Source organism: Pinus tabuliformis, chromosome 4_2, assembly GCF_031772625.1.
Source record: "Pinus tabuliformis cultivar Carrire ecotype Pingquan chromosome 4_2, CPIR1, whole genome shotgun sequence".
NCBI lineage: Eukaryota > Viridiplantae > Streptophyta > Pinopsida > Pinales > Pinaceae > Pinus > Pinus tabuliformis.
Genome location: NC_142304.1, coordinates 620,176,149 through 620,189,765, shown reverse-complemented (window position 1 = coordinate 620,189,765; position 13,617 = coordinate 620,176,149).

Below are 13,617 nucleotides of genomic sequence, written 5' to 3'. Positions count from 1 at the left end.
TGGTTGTGTTTAAGTATTGAGTCAGTTTTTAGTTGAGTGAGAGTTAATTTGTGTCGTCGAGTCATCAATTTTCAGTCACGCATTTTAGTTTGAGTTTTTGACTCCATTGCCCAATGGACGAAGCCACTCTCTACTCTCCCAAAGGTCTGCCATTCTTGGCACCTCCAAGGAGCTGCGATCCCCATTGGAGCCAATGTTATTGTCAGTATTTACATCCTTCCTCCAGTGATTAAACATGCTCTTACAAAGTGATTTTAAGGTGTCAAGGTCAAATTTTGTCATTTCAGTGAGTCTTCAAGCAAAATTTGGTCACTAGGCATTAGGTCTAGGGTTTTCTTTCACTCCTTTCAAAGTTACCCAAATGTCAGTCTATGTCACTTTTCAGCTGAGTCTATCATCATTCAGATGGTTTTCATCATCATGTGAGGTTCCATTGGGTCATTTTACACCTTGTTCATGCTTCAGTTGCGCCTAGGCAAGGTTCATTTCCCTCTCCTAGGGTTTTGAAGGAAATTTCTCTTGGACAGTCAAATCATCAGCAAAACTTGTATCCTGATGTTTATACACCTTCCCCTATCCTTAATGTACCTTATTAAACACTTCCCATCACTGAGATCCCCCGAATTCCTCATTTTTGCACAAACCCTAGTTTCTTGCTACAACTTGGCAATTTTCTAGGTTGGGCCTGTGTTTTTCCCTTTTTGACCCCTTCCCCTCACTAAATCTCTAATATTCCACTTTCCCCTACTTCCTAACATCCCTCCCTACTTCCAAAAATTTTCTCAAGAATTTAGAAGCCCCTTATCCCCTTCATTTCGTTTCATTTCGACAATTCCCTTGTTCCACACATCGGGATAGGTTTCACTGAAATGATGTTTATGAGCAATAAAAGATGAATTTTTGGAACACTGAGAGATTTTATTTTCCATAACAGGTCAAGGAAGAAAAACCTCCTTCACTTTTTACACAGGTGTCATGGTTTTAGAGAAATGTCAAAAATACAATTGCCTCAGGAGAATTGATGCACCTTTGAAGTGACCTTGGGAAAATAAAGTTTTATCCTAGCTTGGTTGGCCAAATGACTTGCTTGATAAGTCAAAAGATAACTAGACACAAATATTTTTCCAATGAGCTATCATGTTCTCAATTTAGAGTTGAGGAAGGCATTCAAAGGTTGATTGTAACAACACTCTACATTTGGGCAGCCTCATTTGGCAGATTTTGATCAATATTGGGAGGTTTAATTTTTGACAGGTCAAATGAACTCCAAATTAAAACATTCCAACTGGTTTGGAAAGTAGACTCAAATACCTTTCCAACAAGCTATCCTGTGCCCTATTTAGACACCGGGAAGGCCTCCAAATGTCTCGTACAAAAAGGTGCTACGCACAGGCTATATGCGTTGCGCCTTCCATATGTGTCGCGCCAGTGTATTTTTGCACTGAGAAATGAAGCTATATGCGCCGCGCCAGTTTCCCAATGTGCCGAGCCATCAAAAACTTCACAAATTTGCTCCAAATCGCCTGAAACCTGTGGATCATCACTTGTTAAAGTAGGTTAACCCTCTGATTATTGCTTTTCATCCAAGATTAGTGCTTGTTAGATGGTGGTTGTGTTATTGTGTTGGATAGAAAAATCAAACCCTACCAAGGAAAACGGTGTTAGGGTTTTGTATTAACTGTTTGGCTGCCAAGTGACTACTCCCACCTCACATTCCCTTGCTCCATTTTTCCTTTTTTTCCCTATTTCATAAAGTCACCCACTCTTATATTCATTAGTTTCATATCCCATACCCCCAATTCCTATTTTACAAAGTCCCAAACCCAAACCCTAGTCCATATACTATACCCTATCCAAACATTCCCTCATATCCCAAGTTACTCATTCCTAAGTCCCACTATCCCTATCCCTAAAGTCATTGCATTCCCTATCATTAATGTAAGTTGTAAAATTCCCAAAACCTCAAATATTCTAAACGACCAAGTAATCGTCCGTTGTTCCTACATTTGTCAAAATTCCAAAGGGAAAACATCACTTGACAAGACCCCACTATCCACACTGCCCTATTTCCCACAGTCCCTCCCACATTTGGAAATTGTGCCAAACTCTCATTCTTCATCTCATTGAAATCCAAACAGACTTTGAAACACCATGAAGGCAGACAGACAGTAACTTTACAACTGAAACTGCATGCATCAAGAGGACACTAGAATGGCGTAAAAGGCAAGATTGGCTCCGAATCTTGGCCAAAGCTTCTTTGGCCAAGCATGGCACTTGATGAGGCACCTTCAACCCAAATTTCAAGAAATTTGGAGAAAATTGTCAATTTTGAAATTTTTGGCACAAAAAACAGGCTTTTTCTCTATATGTGTCGCGCACCTTGCGCAGCGCTTAGGATTGGGAGCTCCAAATCAAAAATGGCTTGTAGTTTTGGACTTGATATGAAAAATCATGAATTTTGGTACTTGGAAAAGAAATTTGGGCAAGTTTTGGGTCCCCAAAAGGTCAAAAAAATGCAAAAAATGACTTCACTGCCCCTATTTTGACACACAGGAAGCAGTCTTGGGAGAATGCACTTTTAGAGGGGCAAATGGACACCAAATTGGAAAATTCCACTTTGGTTGGAAAGTAGACGGGTAGTGCTTTCCAAAAATATAACCTGAGCTAAATTTGGACTTCATAAAGTGCCTCAAAATCAGAAGCAAAGTAGCGCGGTGCATATAGAAATCAACGCGACGCATATAGATTTTTTGCCCAATTTTTCATCTTTCAGCTCAGGAATTCGGCCATTTTGACTAGTTTTGCTTTGTAATGTAGTTTTTGACTTCTCTTGATGTAATTGACTGAACATGATGTAATTTTGACACTTAGTTACTTGTTCTAGAAGATTCATTCACCAAAGAGTGAAAATTTAATGAATGAATCAGTTTCCTACCTTATAGAGGCAAGTTGTTTTGACTGCCTAGATTTTAGTGTTTTGTTTAGAATTGGTTGAAATAGCTCCTAGAATGATGAGCTCGACCCATAGAGGCAAGGGAAGAGGTTGGCTTGCCTATATTATGTAATTTCTAAGTCATTTTAATGGTTGGACTCTTGGGAAAATCTTGACACTCTATTGTACATTCACTTCTGCATTTTTGGCAAAGGAAAGACTAGGGTTTTGCAGCACTATTTGGGATCCATGTGGTTTTATGTGTTGATGGAGTGCTTCTTTCAGTAATCGTAAGTTGTTATGTGTATCATTTTCCTTCTCTCATCTTCTGCAATTGAACAAATGAAGTGTTAAGGTAGAATCCATAGATTGTTATGCTCTGCCTTTGAATTTGTTTGATTTTCTATGTTTTCATTTGTTTAAGGAGAATCCTTGAAAGCTTCTTGCTCTCCTTAGCTTCTCACGAGTCAGATCTACCCATTCATTCTCTTTGAAAACATCAAGACGATCACCTACCTTGCCCCAAATAGACCTCTGCAAAAACTGTGTCTCATCCCCGCACCCAAAATTGCCTTTCCCTTTGATTCAACAAAAACCTCAAAAAATCAACCTCAAACTCCTTGTACTTCATACCTAGCCTAAGATCAATTTCAAATATAGTCATCTCGAGCCTCATCGATAACCTTTTGCCAATATTGGCCCGGAGAGAGCCCTCTCCTATCCTCGTAGGGCTAGCTACGAGGCGGAGCGTGGTTTGATGTGGACCTAGAACCTTGTCCTTTGAGCCTGAGACAAATCTAGGCTCTAACATGTCCTTCAGAGAAAATCTCTGGTTATGTTGACGATATTGAATCATGGTTTTATGAAAGAAATATATATTCCTCTCCCCTTCGCTAAGTCACTGGATCCTTAAAGTTTATTTCCAGAGGATTCCCTCTTGCTTCCATGTTTCCTCGATCTGGTTCAGGATTTGATGTTCTTCCACTTCTAAAACCACAAAATGGCATTAGGTGATAATTTGTTGTTAAATATTATACATTTGATCTTGGAGGTGACATTGTTCCTTCATGATATTACCAAACTCTTATTGATTCCACTGTTTTATCTATTGTTTGAGATCTTTTAGTTTAAGCTTAAAAGTATGCATACATTTCCTACCTTACACCGAGCTAGACCTTCATGCAGTTTCCATTTCTCCAACAAAGGAGGGGTCTTAGAGCAAGAAGGATTCGAATATGAAGGGCATATTTCTAGGAGCCAATTTTAGATCCATTTCTAGTATGGTCAACTAGTGATCTAATCCTAAGCATGGAATAATAGAGGCTTCGAAGAAGATATCCCTGCTTATAATATTTTCCGATACCAGAAATTGATCCAGGCATGAGGCAACTTGGTGAGATCCTCCCCAACGATTATTCCATGTTTACATTCCATTAATGGTTTGAATATCTACCAATTTCAGATCTGCGAGAAGATCTCTAAATGATTCCATGTTTGGATCCATTCTTATGATCCCACCCTTTTTCTCCTCAATCGAGGAGATTAGGTTAAAATCACCACCAATTATCCATAACTCCTCTGGGCATAGACTTCTAAGCTTTCCTTTATTTTGGAGGAAAGTTTATTTCTATTGTGTAATATGAGGGTCGTAGACATCTGATAATAGAGAATAGTCTTTAGAACCAATATATATGAATCTCCTCGAGATGTTTCAAGGCACACTGACCCAATTTTTAGAAAGGATCTCAGTTGGATTCCAAATAATATATAGCCCACCCACACTGCCTTTTATGTCTAGGGCCATTACCTTATACATAGGTCTCATACCTCGTACAATGATTTTCAATATTTCCTGAGAAACTTTGGTTTATTTAATCCTCATCACAATACTCGACCTTTCATGTTTTAATCACTCCTTGAGGTATCTTTGTTTGCCTTGACTGTTGAGTCCTCTTACATTCCAAAAAATTATAATCATTGACAAATTTTTTTGATTTGGTGGAATATCGTCGAAAGTGTTACCGCACTTCCTGAGTTAACTAGAAAATATCCAACCATCTGTATTGATTCCTGTAAATTGTTTCCACCTCATTTCTTCCCTCCTTTTTTTATACCCCCTGATCTAGGCTATTACCCAGTTGAAAACTGGGTAAATTTGGTTGATCCTAGCAGATCCGACTTTGCTTGGCTTGATATTGTTGGAATGTATCTCGATACAACTTCTTTTGATGTTCTCGTATGAATCTCTCATTCAAGTTATGCCATAAATTCAAAATGTTCTTCAACACTTGTTCCTTTGTGCATAGTTATTCCTTTGATCCATCAATCTCCATATTTGTCAGGCCCTTAGGTTTTTCATTATCCTCCATATGTGATTGTTCTCCCTGGGCATTCCATTTTGTCTTTATGGTCTCCTTTGGTGGAGCTTTGGAATTGACATTTCCCTGTTGTTGGCCCACCTCCTTTGAGCTTTCACGATCAACCCGTAGAACCTTGTACCTATTTCGATTCTCCTATGATCTTCATTACGGTGGGTGAGTATTCATCTAGAGGGGTTTTGTAGGCCATTTTATATAGGGTGTTAGGGTCCTATAATAATAGGATTCATAATTTTGAATTGGCTATGATTAGTCTTGTAATATTGTATATACTTTTGCCTTTCGAAAAATGTTTTCTGATATTAAAAATAAAAAATATAAAGAGGGTAAGTCCTAAAAGAAAAATCAAAGGACTAAAAGAAAAGGATCAAAATAGAAAATAAAATATGAACCCCACCAAAAAGAGATAAAAAAACATAGATTCTGAAAGTGATGCGAATTCAAATGCCACTACTTTTTACTTTGCCTTGCAAAATATAAGATTGTGTGTAACTTGTCAAAAATGCCACAATCCATGATGGCCAAATAGTTTAATCTTGATTCATTCATGCTTTAAATTTCATGTTGATAGATATAGAATAAAGATCTAGCCAAAATGTTTAATCTTGGAAGATAAGTAGTTAGGTAGAGATTAATAATGAGCTCATCAGTTTAATCTGAGCCATTGCAAGTTATAAGATTAGAATTATATAGTATTCTTATCAAAGAAAAAGAAATAAAGGGTCAGCAAGCTCAAATGCACCTTCATTATGCTTAATTCTATGTTTTGTGTGCAGGAGGAATTATCAAAGAAAAAGGACATTCACAAAAGTCATATATTACTTTGGGTATTTACCCTGAAAAGTTCTATATAATTTTGGGCCTGAATACTAAATTTTATTCACTAATTTCCCCTCATTTCATTAAAACCCTACATGTCTAGTTTATTAATTTCCCTTCATTACCCCTTCATTAATTTTCATTCCCTAATGTTTTTCCACTTTTTGATTCCAAAGGACCCTTCCCTTTTCATTTCCCCTTATTTTAACACATGTCCATTGTGAAAACCCTTTCCCTTCATTTTAACCCTTTTTCCCTTTATTTCACACCTTTCCCTACACATTACCCTTTAAAAATCATTCTCCACTTATTAATTTCCCTTTTCTATTTAAACCCACTAAAACCCCCTTATCCTAAGTTTGAATAATGTATCGGGCCCCATTGAAAAACCCTCCCCAATACCCTTTTAAGTTATATCCCTATTATACTTCTTCTTGGCTCCCGCATTTTATTAATCCTCACCGCATATATTAAGTCCTGTAATTACTTTCTAATTAATTACACTTCATTTTAATTAAACCCGAACCCACACTGCGACTCAGTCGTTATAACTCTACCACACGATAGCCCTCTTATCACCGATTTCTAGATCCAATGGCCCATACCCATATCACGCACTCCCATCGTCTGACTATTAAGATCTCAAAAGCATGAGAGATTCACGACTTTCCCCGATCACCTTTTTGCTATGTTGCAGCCCCACATTATATTGCTTCCTCTCAAAAAATACCACCCTACACTCAAAAGCAGTGCGATAAGCCGTAATACCGCCTCCCCATAGAGGAGGAAACTGCCTACTGTTCATACATTAATCGTGTGCCAAAAAGTTAACCGTTGCTGGTTAAAAATGAAAAAGTTGACCTTTTTACCATTTCACTGTTATTTTGTTACCAAGCAACCTCTGCTGATGCAAGTCTAAACCCCGAAGCCTTGCTTAACTGATTTAACCCCACTTACAACCAGAATATGTTGCAGACTCCAATTTGAAGCAGCACAAAGACAATTGAAGCCTTAGAAAGCCTCTGTTGCTCCTACAGAACCCTGACTGCATACCAAATCGTTTTTTTCCAGCTATTCTTGGAAGAACTAGAACAACCTTGTATTTAATCTCTACTCAATGTTTATAATAGGTTAATTAATTGAACTAATTCAAAAAGCTTGCCAAACTAGAGAAACTCACTATGCATCCAAAAACCCTTTTCTGCAAACAGTATTCACCTTTTGCACTATTCTATAAGTCCTGAGCTTACTCCTTAAGCTAGATATTAATTAATTCACTAAAATAAAAAAAAATTATGGCTTCCCAAAGCATTCTGAATGAAAAACCCCTGCAAACCCCTCACCTAGATATTGACCACCTCCTATTGGCCGATAGAGATTTCCAAATCAAAGACAGTTTCCCCTAGCCATCTATTGAAAATCCACTACTGAAGTAAAGACAAATTCCTCAATCATAGTGACGATATTCAGTTATGGGAATCACATTTGCCCAAATACTTTTTCCCACAGGTACACCAATTCCCTGAAATCATCCACATATGCCAACTCTGCTATATCCCAAGCCAATGAGCCATAGTCTCTCCTAACAAGCAGATTTTATTTACAATCACTGTAGAGTCAATAAACCAAATTTTGCAAGTCCAACAAAATCCAAATGAAACCCCATTTTCTATTGAAAACCTACTTCAACTATACTTGAAGCTGGACCTTCCTAAGAGGTCTCAAAGCTTTCAGACTTTCATCCTAGAAGAGGCTCATATTGCTACAAATAGTCCTCCATACTCTGGCATCGTTTTCTCAGAGAGGGACAGACAAATTGTAACCATGCTCTCGTGTATTCTAGTATATACCACTAATGAGCATGTAGATGAGCCTATACTTGCTTTCCTCTCTAGTTTTTTGCCCAGGGAAGCCTCTAGCTATAGTTCCCATGATTAACTAATCATAATGCCAAATGAAAGAGTATTCAAATACTCCTCAGTATTGTTCCACATGTTCCTATATTTCCAATCAGACAAGTTTCCAATTAATATCCAAAAGCTGGACACTAAGGGCCATCCTAGATCTGTCATCTTTTGGACACCCTTAATCCAAAAATATTCCACTGTTTTCAGCTACAAGGAGTTCATTGATTCCTTTTTTCATCCAATTGTTAATATGCTAAGTAGTAGCAATCAACCCAGGATCAATGATGAGATAAAGAGAGTTTTACAGTTGTCTAAAAATAGTAGAATAGGAGACTGGTATTTATACCAGGACCACACTGAAATTAGGGTGTATGGATGCCAACTCACTCCCTATAAGCTGCCCAAATATCTCCCCATGAGAATATTTGCATTATAGTATATCAGGTAGATTATCGACTCAGATGATGTGAATTTTCTATCAGCTAGGAAGAAAACATAGTTAAAAATCAAAAACCAACTTGGTCCTTTTATTTGCAATAATAGGGAGGCTGGAGAAGAAGCATAAAAATATTTACAGGAAATGAAGTTTAGTAGTAGTTTCAAATGGTAGAATAACCCTTTAGGAGTCATAAACAAACTAAGACTCAAGTTTAAATTGAGCCCTTTCATGCATGAGTCTAGGATAGACATTGAAAAATATGCTAACCAGTCAGAGTGGTTGGAAAACACCTTGATATATATGGAGAAATGGATGGATACTAGTTCCATTTTTCATACTCCAACCCTGTAGGATAGAAATGAAAAAGCAACCACAGAAGGAGGTTCTTTCTCCAACAAGGATATAATAGATGACAGATTTGAAATCATGTACAAGAATAAGCCCAAGCTAAATCCTATAAATGAGCAAGAAGATATAGTTGAGATATTTGAGACACTTCAAATCATTGATACAAGTACAGTGCTCAGAGAGAACACATCTCCAGTAGTTTCATAGGAAACTCATCAGCCTTCCACCTCTAATACTCAGAGTATTTGGAAGCAGCCTTAGTATTGAACTCTCTTCATCCAGCAAACCAGTGGATAAAGACAAATATATGAAGGAGAAGTATAAAGAAATAAAATTGAGAAATGAGGCATTGAAAGCTAAAACCTATGCCTAGTATTTCAAACAGACTCCTAACAATCAGAATAGGTTACTCTTAGATTTTGAGATTTAAAACTAGTAAAATGAAAATGACCTTTTTGCAGCCCACAATAAAATAGCCTAAGTCATCAGCAGATTACAGAAAGAAAATATTTGAAGTTTTGGCCAGGGATGTTCATCCCGTATATCATATTGAATTTCATAAATAAGCAAGAGAAATGATATACTCAACGATGACCAACAAGGCTATGAGTGTACAAAAACTTCAAAATTCTCTAGACAATATCACAACATAGTTTAAGCTAGAGAAATCATCCTCACAAGTAAAGGATAACAAAGGAAAGTCACTAGAAGACTTGGTTATTGAGATTGGCTATAATCCATATGACATCAAGGACACATAAAAGCTCATAAAAAAGAAGAATGAAGACATTGTTGCATTAAAGAAGCAACTAAAGTTGCCTCCTTCTGAACATCCACACACCAAGGAAGTTCTAGAGGGGCAAAGCCAAAAAGATGAGATGATGGACCTCATTTTTCAGTTAGATGCTCAATTAAAAGAAATGGAGAATGAGATGGATAAGTTAGTACAAGAGAAACAAGCCACCATTGAACCAACTATTGCTACTTATATTCCTATAGTTACTACAATAGTTCCTTCTACTCTGGCAGCCTCATTGGCCACAATAGCTCCAGTAGCTACAACACTTCCCACTGCATCAGCAACTACATTAGCAATAGTTTCAACAACAGAAATAACTCATCCTAGTGATGAAGCAAGTAAACTGATCAAAGCCATGGAAGATATGTGCATCCAAACCACTGAAATAAATAGACTTAAGGAGCAAATAAAAATTTTAGAGGATGAAAAGAAAATGGCTCAAATAATGCATAAGAATGAAGCTCAGAAGTCAAATAGGTTGAATGAAAGGATACAGAAGTTGGAGAAAGAATTAACACTAAAAGAGCCACTAGCCCAAGAAAAACAACTTTTATGGCCAATATCATTAACTCGCTCAATGATATTTGGCCATCTATAAAGGTGATATTTGAGTAGAATGATTTGGTCAAAGAGGCTGGTGAGGCAATTCAAAGGGCTAAAGCTGAACTTGTAAATATTCCAGAAGAAGCCACAAGAATAATACAATTACTTAACTCAAAGAACAAGTATGAACTGTAGGAGCTTGGAATAGCTGACAGAACTTGGACCTTACTAGAGGATAAGAAGGTAATCCCCAAGAGGAACCTGATGACATAACTTGGGGATAAATGCCAAACAATGGAGCTAGAAGTAGCTAGGTTTATGGTAAAATTTCATGCTTTGAGGCATAAAGGTCTGCCTAATCCGTTGGTGGTTAATGACAAGTCGATGCCACATGAAGACTATGATAAGAAAATCAGAGAAGTGTCAAAGGAACAAGCCAAAAATTCCTCTAGGAAAGGAATGCCTACAGGAAAATTCCTTTACCAGACTTTTAAGAACCTATTTTACCTCCAACATGAGGTAAAACATCTTTTTGTAAATAATCCCACTTTTGCAAAATACACGGAAACTAATGACGTCTATATAAGAATGATAAATATTAAATTACCAGATGCAAAGACTTGGGAAAAGCTGAATGACTTATTGTAAAAATGTAAGGTAAACAATGAATACAGAGTAGTGAAGCTAAAACAACAAATCAACTAATTCAATAAGTATCAGTCAAAGGCAGAGTAAAAGGACAACCAATGTAGAGCAACAACTAAAGAGAGAAAACATCAAAAAATCAAAACAACAAACAATGAGAGAGGGACAGCTTGCATCGGTTACATATTTGTCTCTATCTTTTTGCATGAAGATATTTATTTTTCCTTGAATAATTCCTTAAACAGTTTAGGATATTTTGTAATATTTTTTTTGTATAAATACTTCATAATCCTAAGTATAGTGTGTGGATTACTGAACATTTCTATAATTAATGGTGTACCTTAAGAAACCAATTTCCTAGCTATAGAGAAATTGTGTTGAATACATTAATAATTATTGTTTGTTGTCACTTATTTGTCACCTTATTGTTTGTTGTATTCTCAAATGAAGGAGCTGGAAAACTTCATCTTTAACCCTTAATACATATGTGATCGAAAAATCTCAGAATGTCATTTGTTGCTAGGTATAAATGATGAATGAAGAAAGTTTGAAGGAGAAGTTATAGATAATATGTTGCTTAACACAGAACCTACTATCTGTCACTTAGAATAATTATGCAAATGAGAACTGAATCATAGACAATATGCTCCTTGACACAGAAACTACTATCTGTCGTGGTGGAAAAAGTCGTTTGTGCGGACACAACTGACCTCCCTAGGAGTCTAAAGTCTCTAGCGACAAACAAGACAAAATGGAGTGATCTTTCTCTAAATATACCTTTTAAAACATGAAAACTACAAGTGTTTAGGCTTACCTTATTCCAAAACGCTGTTGTTGTAGTCCGTCCTTACCGATCCGGATGAGCTCCTCCTTCACATCAATTCCTGCAACCACAAACAATCAAACAATTACCAAGCACTTGCATTTCATATAATAAAACATATATTCAACATGCAGACCAAGGAACACATGAAATAACTCATTAACACAAGCTATTGAGAAAAATAAACCAGTTTGTATTAATAACGAAACAAAGAAACTCTTACAACCTGGCCTTGGTGTTGTGCAAGTTCCTCCCAGGGTCCATCAAGGGTTTTCCTCTACTTTGACAAAGCTCACCCACTTCCAAGTAGAATCAAGCAAAGACAATCTCTCCTCACAAGGTTCTAAATGGGAGTCCTAATTCCTGCAGCATTTACCCAAAGAAAATGTATAGCTCCAACCTCTCCTCCCTCTGGCTCAATGCCTTTATTTATAGTGCTGTAAAGAGGTTATTCAGGTCCACCATCAATGGGATAATCCCCCTCTTTGGGTGGGATAGCTCCCTTATTGATGGGATAAGTTCCTCCTTAATAGGGATACATGAACCAACTGGAGGCGCATCCATTTCATCAAACCGACCTCTAGAAAGTTCTAGAAGTAACCACAAGTAACTTTTTTAAGATGAAACTTGCGCATTTTGCCTTTTACAGAAGGACGCACCTGTCCCTTAACATACAGAGCGTCCAAGGACGCAGCTTTTGTGAACATTGTGAGCGTCCCCGCAGGTAAGGCTAGAGAGAACCTGCGACCCCAGAGATAAACACATTTTTTACAAGACTTTCTCTCTTCTTTGAGTTTGAGATGGATAGCAGAGGCATAAGACTTGCCTAAGAGGGTAGCATGACTATTGATTTGAGCCATACTGACTGTAAGTAGTCATGGTGACATTTTTTAGTGTAACAGATTGCCCCCTAAAGTGCGAAGCCTGGAATAGATTAGGGTTTTGTAATTCTAGGAAGGGTGAAGTGCTTTATCATTTCAAGGATTGTCTTGTGGATGACCTGGTTGGAACCTGCAATTTTCAACACAAAATACATGTATAAGATTATATCATCACTGAGGTAGGCATTCCCATACTCAGATTCAAAACTTTAACTAATGGACTAACTATTCTGATACAGGAATGATCTTGCAGTACATCATTTTTTATAGACTTTTGTAGACACAGTATGGACGCAGCCATCTGTTTATGATTAGTCTACATAGATAATGAACACAAAACTCCTCGCAGCCTGGATGGTAGAAACTAGATCCAGGGTCTTCACTTCTACTTCCCGAATTGGTACGATTCTAGCCATGTGATTAAATGATTTGATGTCGAACATGTTAGAAACCACTTGATTACCAGTCGATGATGTAAACTGTTAACAAGCGTGAGAGAGACCACCAGTAATGTCAATGGTTCTCAAAGTACCAAGCACAACCCGTGAAATGTGAATAGATGTTTTGATGTCGAACACTTCACGGAATCCTTTGATCGAAAGTCAATGATGTAAACTGACATCAAAGGCGAGAAACCTGCCATTGATGCATGCAGACTTCAAGGTACTGTCGATTCCTAAGTCATCTTTCTAGATAATGTGTCGATGTCGATAGAAAGCGACCCGTTGCAGGCAAGCCCGCAACACGAAATCATTGTTCAAGTTGAAGAAATGTTGCTGTAAGGACTGACTCAGGGATGGTCAAATGGATGACAAGTATTTTGCAGATGAAAGTTTTGCTTGCAGACCTCTTGAACACATAACGACACGACAGATGGCTTGGTGACGAATAACTCAAATTTAATCCCCGGAACCCGGTTAAAGACTTTCAAAGTGGTTTGATCAACTGTGAGGTAAAAGATTTCCCAACCCAGGTGAATGAAAAAGTGTCGTGTTCAAGAGTGGTAATAAAGTTTCTTTTGAGACAAAAGGTAACAAACAGGTTCATTCTTCTCTCTTTTCCCCCACCATTTCTGGCAAGTACCTCTTTATTTTTAACAAGCT